Here is a 14,170-nt window from a genome sequence, read left to right as displayed (position 1 = left end):
AGTTTTCCAGCATATTCTCAATGTATCATTTTTCGAGGGTGGGCAGGACATTTACCTCCACCCCATTAAATTAACAATATGACTTTGCGCGTCTTTTTCTCCTCTCTTCCCAGAGGGGGAGGGGGGGGGGGGGAAGGGGGAAGCACCCCCCTTGCCCCGCCCTCGCGACGCCCATGTTTGATGCCCATCCCACGTAAACATTCTCAGTTAATTGCATGTAGTGTGAAAGATGTTTGAGTAGTCAATACTTGCCAGCTCATAACATCAGTCAGTACCAATAAAATACTCCATACCAAACTCATCTGGTTTTCTCCACTTTTAAGTTCAAGGTATTTTATTCAATTAATACATTTTATTCATTAAATACATTTTGAGAGAAGTTCCATATGTGGAACAAATAAAACAAAAATATAAGTTTGTCAATTATCCTGGGAATTTGACGTCCACTTTACATTTTCGTAATGGCTACTGACCTTTTACTTTATTTTTCCTCCTTTCTGTTTTCTTTTTCTTTTGTAAAACAAAAATCTGGGGAAACCCCCCACCCCCTCTAAAAGTGGGACATATGTTGTCTGCCTTCAGATATGCCTGTTAACTTGCCTTTTCGATGTCAGCCTTATTTGCTGTTAATAGTACCCAATTTTCATTCCCTCTGCTATTTTATTTCTTAATTTGCCAAAAATACCAAAATTCAAGGAGTGTGACAACCATGCAAGTAATATTGTGGTGTTTTTCTTAAACCATCAATGAAGATCTCATGGTCGCTGCAAACATCAATAGAATCTTGGCAACGGCTACGAGTTATTTCCTAGGACCTGAGAATGAGCTGCTGGAGACCGATGATGGCTTCACCATTACTTGTGTCATACAACAAGCCTCTTCTCCAATTGTCTTCTCCATAGCCTCATCCAACTTCCAGCCAAGATGACTGCTGTGGTGCCTGGTTTAGGACTCTTGATTCCTGTTACAACAGATACAAATGGAATGATTGATTAATTATTCCAAACTGAGTGCAATGATACTTGCTACTAAAATGACAACATAAAATGATCATGTTTTTGCTCAGTTTGGATGTTAATCTTTGCCTTCTTGCATCAAAAAAATGATAAATCCAATCTTTGCTCTTTAAAAAACTAATCCTACAAACCACATGTATTAAACTAAACCTGCCTTAATTCAAAGATTTTTCATCCATAATACTCTCATAAAAAGGGACACAGATTTTTGTTACAAGCGAAATGATACTGATCAATCAGTAGCTGCAATGGCTCTTGATCATTTGTTTTATTGGCGGAGGGGGTGTGGAGAAATTGTAAGAAGGCTACATCAGTGGTGTAACAAGATCATTTATATTTAAGGCGGGGGGGGGGGGGGGGGGGGGTGGGTAGACGTGAAAAAATGCACTCGCCCATCTGTGCTGAAGGGCCTCCGTAAAATTAAAGGGGAAGGGGGGGGGTGTTGGGCTGGCTAGCCATCATCTTTCTATGGGAGTGCTGTTCAAACTGGACCATCATGGGCACTATCGGACAATAGGAGGCACTTTTCATGGCACTATCTGACCATCATGGGCACTATCGGACAATAGGAGGCACTTTTCATGGCACTATCGGACCATCATGGGCACTATCGGACAATAGGAGGCACTTTTCATGGCGATACAATTGCCAACATTTGCCGGACTGTCTAAAAAAGGGCACTGGCTTAAAATGGGTGTTGGTGGAAAAAAAAAAAAAATGGGGGGGGGGGGGGGGAAATTCACTCCTTACCATCCGCCCCCACCCTCTACCTCGCTACGCCATTCTAACTTTCTATTCAAAATGGTACATAGACTGACATTTTTAAGTTCCTGTAGTATGCACTTGTACAAAGTAGGTACATGTAGTGTGCAATTACCTGTTTACAATAGAGGCTATACTAGCTTGGTCCCAAACCAATTTGGTCCCAGCTCAACTCGGTCCCAGGTCAACTTGGTCCCAGCTCAACTCGGTCCCATGTCATCTCCGACCCAGGTCAACTCGGTCCCAGGTCAACTTTGTCCCAGCTCAACTCGGTCCCAGGTCATCTCGGCCCCAGGTTTACTCGGTATCAGCTCAACTCGGTCCTAGGTCAACTCGGTCCCAGCTCAACTCGGTCCCAGCTCAACTCGGTCCCAGCTCAACTCCGTCCTAGCTCAACTTTGTCCCAGGTCATCTCAGTCCCAGGTCAACTTGGTCCCAGGTCAACTCGGTCACAGCTCAACTCGGTCCCAGCTCAACTCGGTCCCAGCTCAACTCCGTCCTAGCTCAACTTTGTCCCAGGTCATCTCAGTCCCAGGTCAACTTGGTCCCAGGTCAACTCGGTCACAGCTCAACTCGGTCCCAGCTCAACTCGGTCCCAGCTCAACTCGGTCCCAGCTCAACTCGGTCCCAGCTCAACTCGGTCCAAAGTCGACTCGGTCCAAAGTCAACTCGGTTCCTATGGGGAAAAACAAATTAATATACACAAACAAAGGTCAGAAAATTTCAAGGTTTCTTGTAGTTTTGAGGCATGACCCATACGTGGTGCAATTTTAATTTGATTTTGGCCCCTAGTACCATGGAGGTAGGTGCTAGTACCTTGCTAGAATACTTCTTCCGGTAGACTTCACAGTTTACCTGAGGCCGCGTTAACTTACGGAACCGGGCCAACTTGCTTTCAAAGCTTGGGACCGAGTTGACATGGGACCGAGCTGAAAGCTGAGACTGAGTTACCTGGGACCGAGTTGACTCGGCTATGAATCTAAAATTGAGCTTTTTATAGCTCCATACTCGTAACAAGTTGGTTTGGGACCTAGTTGACTAAAAAAATATTAACATGTACATTTTCCGATAACAAACATGGTTTACTTCATCATGACTAACATAACATGAACACAGGGAGGAAAGGGTGGAAAAAATGTTGCAACCTGACGCCATTTCCGCGATTGTGTACAAAATCTATGGAGAGTCAAGAAAATAGTATTTCCTAACAAAATTGGAAATATTTCTCAGTGCCAGATGCATGTCTTGTCATCATTTTTGCAATGAATGACCTTTATTGAGATGATATATGAAGAAAAAAGTGGCGTCAGGTTGCAACATTTTCCCCCTAAATATTCCCCGTAGAAGTGACCCATAAAACATGTGTAGCAAGCGTATCTAATTCCAATATGTGTTTATGGTTAGTAGTAGTACAGCCATGGAGATAGAATTAGATTGCAACCCCAAAAAGTAAACATCAAACAAGTGAAGTCAAATCCCCCCAAATATCATATCTACAGCATCCAAAATTGTACTCACTTTCTGTAATTCAGGCACAGAGGAATTTATAACTAACCTGTTGATTGGATGATTCGGGCAACTGATGATTAGGAGTCACAAACAATGATTTCACAGACCAAGAATTAACTTGAAACAACATATTTTCATAAGGATTGGACGATTATAAACATTCAGTTACAAGAGGGCGCTGTTGTGCGAGACTGCTCTGGTGGTGAAGGCGCTTTTGCACAAGTTCAAAGCAGTGTGACCACTAGTTACCAATTTTTTTCAAGATCAGCATCCGAAATTTTTCCAGATTTTTCAAGTCTATGCCTAATGTAAACCTTAATAAAAAGAAATCTGCTATATTATTCCGGTCGGATCACCGATTTTACAGAATTCTGTAGAACAAGGAAGCTGCTATGATTTTCATTCTGCTAGATTTTCTGCTGGGTTCCTTTTATCCAAAAAATCTGTCAGATCTAGCCGATAATCTAATACGGCAAACGGAGAAAGAAAATTTAAAATGTGAGCACATGTGGTGAATTGTCAAGATTCTTGGCTTTTTCAATTTGTTTTCAAGTTTTCAAGATGGGTCTCAAATTCTCAAGATATTGAAAAAAAATTCAAGCAGTGGCAACACTAGTTCAAAGAAATCCCCCAAAATAAGATATTATGGTTGTTTAAGATAATTATTTCTACATGAAAATGTCACGGGTAGATTTTGGGATTAAGTCCCCCCACTTTAGGCAACCCTTCTCCTAATTCGCCTAAGTTTGCATTTTTCCCCGCTAAGTTGCACTACAATGTCTTCTCTCTAAGCCTGCTGTTTCCTCTGGGATGATTTACCGACTTTACTACAGGCGCAGAAAGAAAGTTGCAGAAAAGTCTTTAGCCTATTTTTGTCAAGATTTTTTTTACCGGCCTTCACGTTCCGTCAATGGACCTTAATCTTGCTCGGGAGTGCAGCAGAGGTTTGGCAAAAGGCAACCAGCAAGACTCCAAGTGGAGTGAATTGGATGCAGTTGAGTCCTAGTGAGGTCCTGACAAGCAGCCTTGCTATTTAGGTGTTTGTCCTTGGGCAAGCCATTTTATCAATATTTGCTTCCAATGCACCACCAAGTAGCAAATAGGGACCCGTGCAGGCAGAGATGATCACTGCGTATGTTTGAATTTATTTCTGTGTGAACTGTTGGTATTCTGTTATTAAGTTACATATTATTACAAAATAAAATTAAAGAAAACCTTTTCGTTTTTACTGTTACCTTATAAAGTCTCGAGAAGGAAAAAAAAATAAGGGGCTAAAGAAAAACACAAAAAGTTATGTGGTGTTGACCAAGCATTCAGGGGTCGCGATTGGTTACCGACTCCCATATAGGGCTCTTCCTGGGTCTCGGATTCCCCGGCCCACCACACCTCCTTCCCTATCCATCCATGTAACCCCGGAGGGCCAAGCACCGTTAAGGGAGGAAACGAGGCGACACCCTATGCCTTGCTGCCGAGACAGCAAAAGAGCCCCGTACCTATGAGTAGATGCATAACCTGGACTTCGCAGACAGTCCCAGCCGGTGACTTAACTGATTGAGCTAAGGTCGGTTGGTATATGACGACGGGAAATTAAGACTCTTATAGTAAAAGACTGAGTGCGTGTATTGAAAACCAAAATTGCACCAGCGGGACTCGAACCCCGGACCCCGGAATCTGCGGACAACGACCCTAACCACTGGGCCACTTAGTTATCTTGAAATTACTGAGTCGTAATATGTTATTTGAAACACTTCGAGGATTGTCAGCTCAATCTGCGCTTTTGCCTTCATTCGCGCATGTAAACTTCTGAACTCCCGTCGTAAACAAACTATATATATACATGTAAATGACTTTTAAACGAACCTATTTTATTACACTTCTGCTGAAATTATGAATTCGTATACGGTACATTCGCAGTGTTGAAGTTTTTCGGCATTGTTTCAGTCTATTACTGAGTTATACTCTTTAACCCATAGTGTCTTGGAATTTCGATATTATCACTCTATACTCGGCAAATTTTTCATTTCTATCCGCCATTTACTACTTCATTTGTTTCAAAGCCTGTTAACTACGAGGAAACCAAGGTGTAATATTCTGCTCTGATTCCTGGAGAAGTTCTACATATTTTGCTTAATGTTTACTTTGAAATATGAAACTATAGCTTTTTTGTTCCTTACTTTCCTATGTTGGCTTATACAATTATTAGTATGTACCTTTGTTTATCTTTGTATGTAAAACTTTTTCGCTGAATATAGCATTTTGCCTTATCAATTTGTCTCTGAATAGGCGCATGCCTAAAACTGTTTCCTTATGGATTCATCATTTTTATTTCTCTGTTGTACATAATAGCACAGTAACAGACTGATTTGTGAACACTGGAAATCAATGGACTGAACTGACTTCTAACGAAACGTCTCAACAGGTAATCTCCTTTCTTTACTTTCACTTTGACCATGGCTCTTCTTTATGTCATTCTGCTGTAGAACTTTAAGCTACATGTAACATGTTTTAAGACAGGTTCGACTTTCACTGATTTGTTTTATATCATGCACGAATCGCAAAAGTGAGTCTTGCCGAAGGCATTTCGAAAGCGGCGTGTCTTTGGAGTGCCCGTATAGTAGGGACGGTAGCTGACTGGTACGAGCATGTTGGAACATGTTATGTGGTAAAGATGTGTCGTCTATTCCTAAAAACAGTTTCCGTAGGGAGAGGTTTCGGTCTCGCACGAGCGACTCTTGAGCTTTGTTTCCGAGGGCGATTGTTCACCAGTTTCTTTGCAGAGGAGCGTAGAGTTGCTTTCAAGATGCGGTCTTTGTTTCAAGACGGGTGCATCGCACTGTTCGCATGAGTCCTCCTCCCCGTTGCGTAACTTTTTTGTTCAAAACGTAGGCTTATATAATACGTAATTGCAATGTGAATAGGAAGCCTTCGCCTGTTCAACTTCCCCGCTTTTGTTCCAGTATTGCGATACCAGAGCAAATGGGGCATACCGCTTAGGCGGTGTGGGCCTGTTGCATGGAAAGAACGATACTGTATACGGTATTGAAACTCAGTGTCTGCTACATGTCGCCCAAAAGACTCAAGACAAAAATGACGTCACGCTTTGTTTACATGTATGCTTTGCCATGAGAGCCAGCTAGTGTAGAATCGGATGTAGGATATTATATGAATCGGATGATATTACAGCACAAGATTAAAGCAATTATTATCTTGTTATTTACGCTCCCTTTTATTTTAAGGGTGTTTTAAAACACACATTGCAAGTTGGAGCAGCTAAAAAGCGTCATATAAGACACATCTTTGGACGTGTTTCAGTTGGACAATGTGTTTCTCCTTTTTTTCTTAAAATGTATCCACTTGTTGTCTGGTTTTTCTGAAGGATCAAACTACAAATATATGCACAATTGCTCACCGCGGAACTTCGTACCTTTTTTTACTTTTGGAGTTCAGCGCACTATGCACAATTCGCTCTCCCGCCGTTACGTAACTTTTTTGTGAACGCGAAGTCGCCAGTTCAACTTCTCCGCTTTTGTTCCAATATCGCGATACAAAGAGCGAATAGGGTACACACCGCTTTACCTGTATTTGGACGGTATTCGGGTCTGTAGTATTGGAGGCGAGATACGGTATTGAAACTAGAACAGAAACGCCTCAGCAAGTACACTTTTTCCAAGACCCTTATCAATTAACGGACAAACTGGGCAGGGATGTGATGGGTATGGGTTCATATCTTCCGCAAGCTTACGATTATGACTTTTAAAAATGAACACGAGGATAATTATGATGACATTTTCATTTGCTGAAACAAAATTTCCCCCGTTTATCGCAGCAGCAATCAATGATTTCGATCGCATATAGCGAGTTGATAAACTCAAGATGTTTAAAGTTTAATGAATGCATTTTGAACTTGCTGGAATTTCACTTACTGAGAAAAAAATTGGTTAAAACATTGGCTCTGTCAATATGCCACAGGTGAATAGGGACATACATACGCCATGGCGGATCGGGGGATCAGAGGATCAAATCATTGGTTTCACCGTGGAAGAGTTGCTTTCAAGATACGGTTTTTGTTTCACGACGGCTGCAGCGCATTGTTCGTAGAGCCCTCCGTTGCGTAACTTGTTTTTGTTCAAAACGAATACTTATTGCAATGTGAATGGGAAGCCTTCGCCTGTTCAACTTCTCTGCTTTGTTCCAATATTGCGATACAAGCGCGAAATAACCTATCTGAGGCGGTGTAGGCCTGTTGCATGGAAAGGAAGACACATGTACACGCTATTGAAACTCGGTGTCTGCGTGTCATCAAAAGCACCTAAGACATAATGACGTCAAGCTTTGTTTACATTGTATGCTTTGCTATGAGAGTTAGCGGGTTGATGAAACGGATGTAGGATATGAATCTGACGATAATTCAGCACAAAATTAAAGCAATTACAATGTGCTATTTACGCTCCCTATTAAATGCTATTATTTTAAGGGTGTCTTAAAACACACATTGCAAGTTAGAGCAGCTAAAAGCGTCATATACGACACATCTTTGGACGTGTTTCTGGGTTGGACAATGTTTTCTCCTTTTTTCTTTAAATGTACCCAATTATCTTCTGTTTTTTTCTTGATCACTATTTTTTCTTCGTTGGTATATATACTGCTCAACTAACCCACCCCCCCCCCCAAAAAAAACCCCTGCTTATTATGATGGGCGTACATTGTTAAAGTTGCGTCCTCATGCCATTTTCGAGATTCACCTCGATAACTGATTTTCCAATTGCTATTTTCCTAGAACTCCAACGACGTTTAGAAACTGAATTATTCCTCCAAAAAAATCAAATCATTTTGTAATGAAAATGAAACTCCTTTTTAAGAGGGTTGCAGACGCCTAAAATTTGATTACATGTAGGCCCTAAATTTTCTCTTAAAACAAAAGTTGCAAATCGAAAACTGGTTAGCCTAGAAGAAAAAAAGTATGTATACAGCACGGGGTGTCATCTTTGATGGTGTTTTCCCCACAAATCGTGCACACCCGTTGGGGTTGCATGCGGAATATGAAAAGGTCGTCAAAGTGTCTGTCCAAAACCGTGAATTCCGAAAGCCGCACCGGCGGGCGGCCGGTTCACCGTACGGCGCGTCGTCCCCAATCCCTGGTTTGGTGTACACAGAGAGGTTTCGATTTCGCGCGAGCGACTCGAAGCGTTGTTGCCAAAGGATCAAACCACAATCACCGTGGAACTTAGTACTTTCTTTTACTTTTGGAGTTTAACGCACTATTCACAATTCGCTCTCCCGCCGTTACGTAACTTTTGTGTGTGAACGCGAAGTCGCCAGTTCAACTTCTCCGCTATTGTTCCAATATCGCGATACAAAGAGCGAATAGGGCACACACCGCTTTACCCGATTTACCTGTATTTAGACGGTATTCGGGTCTGTTGCATTGGAAGCGAGATACGGTATTGAAATTAGAACAGAAACGCCCCAGCAAGTCCACTTTTTCCAAGCCCCTCCTAAATTAACGGACAAACTGGGCAGGGATGTGATGGGTTCATATCTTCCGCAAGCTAACGATTACTGACTTAAAAAAAACCAACCAAGATATCATGACCTTTTTATTTCCTGAAACAAAATTTCCACATTAATCGCAGCACAAATCAATGATGTCTATCGCATATAGCGAGTTGATAAACTCAAGATTTATAAAGTTGAATGAATGCATTTTGAACTTGCTGGAAATATACTCACTGAGAAAAAAATGGTTCAAACATTGGCTCTGTCAAGATGCCACAGGTGAATGGGGACATACATACGCAACGGCGGATCGGGGGGGGGGGTGTCAACGGGGCCCGTGTGCCCCCCCCCCCAAAGGTAGCCAGTGCGTACAACATTAAAATTGCGCTACCATGCACTAATGCCAAGAAGAGTCCTTCCCCCTTGCTTTTCATATCAAATTTGGGGCGGAATTTAACAATTTGGTCACACTTTTTCGGAAAACAAAAATGTTTGGCTAACTCTAAAAAAGTCTCTTCTTTTAAGTTATGTTGTTGTAGAATATTAAGCTAACATTTTGTAAGACTGGTTCGATTTTCATTGTCGTTTTTTTGATCACGAATCACAAAAAAAATTGGCTGAGGGCATTTCGAAAGCGGTGGGCCCAGCTCACCGTACAAGTGCCCGTATATTTGGACTGGTATGAGCATGTATGGAGCATGTTATGGTGGTCGCGATGTGTCGTCTATTCCTAGTATAGTTTCTGTGGGGAGAGGTTTCGGTCTCGGGCGAGGGACTCTTGAGCCTGGTTACCAAATACGATTTTTCACCAGTTTTTTTTGCAGAGGATCAAAATCACCGTGGAAGAGTTGCTTTCAAGATACGGTTTTTGTTTCACGACGGCTGCAGCGCATTGTTCATAGAGCCCTCCGTTGCGTAACTTGTTTTTGTTCAAAACAATACTTTTTGCTATGTGAATGGGAAGCCTTCGCCCGTTCATCTTCTCCGCTTTTGTTCCAATATCGTGATAAAAGAGCGAAATAACCTATCTGAGGCGGTGTAGGCCTGTTGCATGGAAAGGAAGACACATGTACACGGTATTGAAAACTCGGTGTCTGCGTGTCGCCAAAAGCACCTAATGACGTCAAGCTTTGTTTACATTGTATGCTTTGCTATGAGAGTTAGCGGGTTGATGAATCGGATGTAGGATATGAATCTGATGATGCTACAGCACAAAATTAAAGCAATTATAATGTGCTATTTACGCTCCCCATTAAATGCTATTATTTTAAGGGTGTCTTAAAACACACATTGCAAGTTGGAGCAGCTAAAAGCGTCATATACGACACATCTTTGGACGTGTTTCTGGGTTGGACAATGTTTTCTCCTTTTTTCTTTAAATGTACCCAATTATCTTCTGTTTTTTCTTGATCACTATTTTTCTTTGGTATATGTACTGCTCAACTTACCCACCCCCCAAAAATCCCCCCTGCTTATTATGATGGGCGTACATTGTTAAAGTTGCGTCCCCATGCCATTTTCGAGTTTCACCTCGATAACTGATTTTCCAATTGCTATTTTCCTAGAACTCCAACGACGTTTAGAAACTGAATTATTCCTTCAAAAAAACATCAAATCATTTGTATGCAAAATGAAGATCCCTTTTAAGAGGGTTGAAGACGCCCAACATTGGAATAAAAGTAGGCCCTAAATGTTCTCTTAAAACGAAACGTGCAAATCGAAAACTAGTTATCCTAGAAGAAAAAGGTAAAAAGCCCGAGCTGTCATCTTTGATGTCGTTTCCACCCATAAACCGTGCGCACCCCGGGGATGCCTGTGGAGTACGAAAAGGTCGTCAAAGTGTCCCTGTCAAAAGAAATTTCGAAAGGCGCACCGGCGGGCGGCGGGCGGCGGGCGGCGGGCGGCGGGCGGCGGGCGGCGGGCGGCGGGCGGCGGGCGGCGGGCGGCGGGCGGTGGGCGGCGGGCCGGTTCACCGTACGGCGCGTCGTCCCCAATCCCTGGTTTGGTGTAATAAGACTGCACGGAGCATGGGAGAGGTTTTGGTTTCGTGCGAGCCACTCGAAGCGTTGTTTCAAACCACAAATGCATGCACAATGGTTCACTGTGGAAAAGTTACTTGTACTTTCTTTTTACATTTGGAGTTCAACGCACTAGTCTATTTACAATTTGCTCTCCTTCCGTTACGTAACTTTTTTTGTGAACGCGAAGTCGCTAGTTCAAAGATAGAGCGAATAGGGCACACACCGCTTTACCCGATTTACCTGTATTTGGACGGTATTCGGGTCAGTTAACATTGGAAGTGAGATACGGTATTCAAATAGAACAGAAGCGAATAGGCCTACATTTGTTCCAAGCCCTTCTAAATTATCAGACAACATATCAGTTCATAATCTGGGCAGGGACGTGATAGGTTCATATCTTCTGCAAGCTTACGATTACTGACTTTTGTTTAAAAACCAAATCATGGATATGCTGACGTTTTTATTTCCTAAAACAAAATCCCCCCGTTTATCACAGCACGAATCAATGACTTCGATCGCATAATAATAGCGATTTGTAAACTCAAGATTTACAAAGTTGAATACATGCATTTGGAACTTGCTGGAATTTCACTCACTGAGAAAAAAATCGGTTAAAACCTTGGCTCTGTCAAGATGTCACAGGTAAATAGGGACATACATACGCAACGGCGGATGGTGGGGGGGGGGGGGGTCGGTCAACTGGGCCCGTGCCCCCCCCCCCAAGGGAGCCAATGCATACAGCATTAAAATGGTGCTACCATGCACCAATGCCATGAAGAGTCCTTCCTCCTTGCTTTTCATATCAAATTTGGGGCGGAACATTTTGGTCACACTTTCTTGGGAAACAAAAATGTTTGGCTAACACTAAAAATGTCTCTTCGTTTAAGATATTTTGTTGTAGAATATTAAGCTAACATTTTGTAAGACAGGTTCGATTTTCACTGTTTTTTAAATTTTTTATCACGAATCACAAAAAAAGTTTGGCTGAAGGCATTTCGAAAGCGGTGGGCCCAGCTCACCGTAAGAGTGCCCGTATTTGGACTGGTATGAGCATGTATGGAGCATGTTATGGTGGTCGCGATGTGTCGTCTATTCCTAGTACATTGTATAGTTTCTGTGGGGAGAGGTTTCGGTCTCGCTCGAGCGACTCTTGAGCTTTGTTTCCGAATACGATTGTTTACCAGTTTCTTTGCAGAGGATAAAATCATTGGTTTCACGGCTTTCAAGATACGGTCTTTGTTTCACGTCGGGTGCAGTGCACTGTTCGGAGAGTCCTGCGTTGCATAACTTTGTTTTGTTCAAAACGCCTTATTGCAATGTGAATGGAAGCCTTCGTCTGTTCAACTTCTCCGTTTTTGTTCCAATATTGCGATACAAGAGCAAATGGGGCATGCCGTTGGAGCGGTGCATAGGCAATTGCATGGAAAGAAAGATACATGTACATGTATACGGTATTGAAACTCAGTCTGCATGTCGCCCGAAAGACCGAAGGCATAATGACGTCACGCTTTGTTTAAATGTGCACTTTGTTGTGAGAGCCCATCCGATGTAGGATATGAATCTGATGAAAATTAAAGCAATTACAACGTGTTATTTATGCTCTTTATTAAATGCTATTTTTTAGGGTGTCTTAAAAACACACATTGCAAGATAGATACCAAGAGCAGCTAAAAAGCGTCATTTACGACACATCTTTGGACGTGTTTCAGTTGGACAATATTTTTCTCCTTTTTTTCTTTAAATCCAATTATCTTCTGTTTTTTCTTTCTCACTATAATGTTTCTTTGGAATATATACTGCTCACCCCCCAAAAAAACCTGCTATGGGCGTCCATAATATTGTTAAAGGTGCGTCCCCATGCCATTTTCGAGTTTCAGCTGGAAAATTGATTGTCCAATGTTACTAGAATCCAACGAACATATTTCTTTAAACAAAATCAAATCATTTGTGTGCAACATGAAGATCCTTTTTAGAGGGTTGCAGACGCCCAAAGTTGGATTAAAATTAAGCCCAAAATGTTCTCTTAAAAAATTGCAAATCGAAAATTATTTATAGCCTAGAAGTAAAAAAAGGTATGTAAACAGCACGGGATGTCATCTTTAATGTCGTTTTCCCCCTCCCACAAATCGTGCACACCGGGGAGGGGGGGGGGGGGGGGGGAGTTGCTGGGAAATTCGAAAAGGTCGTCAAAGTGTCTGTCCAGAACGGCAGCGTTTATACATTCACAATGGTTCACCGTGGACAATACTTTCTTTTACTTTTCGAGTTCAACGCACTATTCACAATTCGCTCTCCCGCCATTACGTAACGTTTTTATGAAAGCGAAGTCGCCAGTTCAGACTTTTGTTCCAATATCGCGATACCAATAGCGAATAGGGCGCAAACCGCTTTACCCGATTTACCTGTTTTTGGACGGTATTCGGGTCTAGTTGCATTGGAAGCAAGATGCGGTATTGAAACTAGAACAGAAACGCATCCGGAAAGCACAGTTCTTCACCCTAAAAGAGCCGGGCTATTTTGACCATCTCTCAGCCGGGGGGGGGGGGGGGGGGGGCAGATTCCGCCCCCTTAACCCTAAAAGGGCCGGGTTATTTTGAGCATCTCTCAGCCGGGGGGCGGATTCCGCCCCCCCCTAAGATCTCGGTCATCGAGTGATGAAAATTTTTGAAACTTAGTACATGCATAGAGCAACTCTTCATAAACATACCCAAGAAATTTCATGACTATAGGTCAAAGGGTTTTGGAATTATGGCTAATTAATTATTCATATGTACGTATGGTAATTCTGGTCTGTGTACACGACGTATATGGGAAAATTAAGTTTTGACGGCACCGGAAAATTTTTCGCATCAAAAGATGGTCAAGGCTGGAGGATAAAAAGTCATATCAGCTTGGGTCGCGAATTTTTTTTTTGTAAAGGCTATCGCGGAAAAAGTCGGGGGGGCGATTCCGCCCCCCCCGGCCCTTTTAGGGTTAAGAGCTCGGCCATCGAGTGACGAAAAATTATGAAACTGGATACATGCATAAAATAGCTTATCATGAACATCTCCAAGAAATTTCATGACTATAGGTCAAGCGCTTTTTGAATTATGGCTAATTAATTATTCATATGCACGAATGGTAATTCTGCTTTGTTTACACTATACGTATACGGGCAAATTCAATCTTTACGGCGCGTGTCGCCGGAATTGTTTTCGCTGATGTGCGGCAACCCGTGGTCCAATTTTTATCACGGTTTTTTATATCAAAAGATGCGCAAGGCTCGACGTAAAAAAGTCAGAACAGCTCGGGTCGCAAGAACTTTTTTTAAGGCTATCGCGGAAAAAAAGTTGGGGGGGGGGGCGGATTCCGCCCCGGCCCTTTCAG

The 14,170-nt window shown here is 42.4% G+C and overlaps 1 long non-coding RNA gene across 1 annotated transcript; it reads right to left on the bottom strand.

Annotated features, from left to right (window-relative positions):
• Positions 1-301: 301 nt before the first annotated feature.
• On the bottom strand, positions 302-3,510 carry LOC119736928. Its single transcript, XR_005272321.1, has 3 exons — positions 3,297-3,510; positions 1,894-2,454; positions 302-961 (listed from the first exon to the last, which is right to left on the bottom strand). It is a non-coding gene; the product is annotated as an uncharacterized LOC119736928 (long non-coding RNA).
• Between the last annotated feature and the right edge of the window lie 10,660 nt (positions 3,511-14,170).

The sequence above is a fragment of the Patiria miniata genome, unplaced genomic scaffold (genome assembly GCF_015706575.1).
Source record: "Patiria miniata isolate m_02_andy unplaced genomic scaffold, ASM1570657v1 HiC_scaffold_3, whole genome shotgun sequence".
Lineage (NCBI taxonomy): Eukaryota > Metazoa > Echinodermata > Asteroidea > Valvatida > Asterinidae > Patiria > Patiria miniata.
Note: the sequence above shows the minus strand (reverse complement) of the source record. Positions and strands in the feature narration are given on the sequence as shown.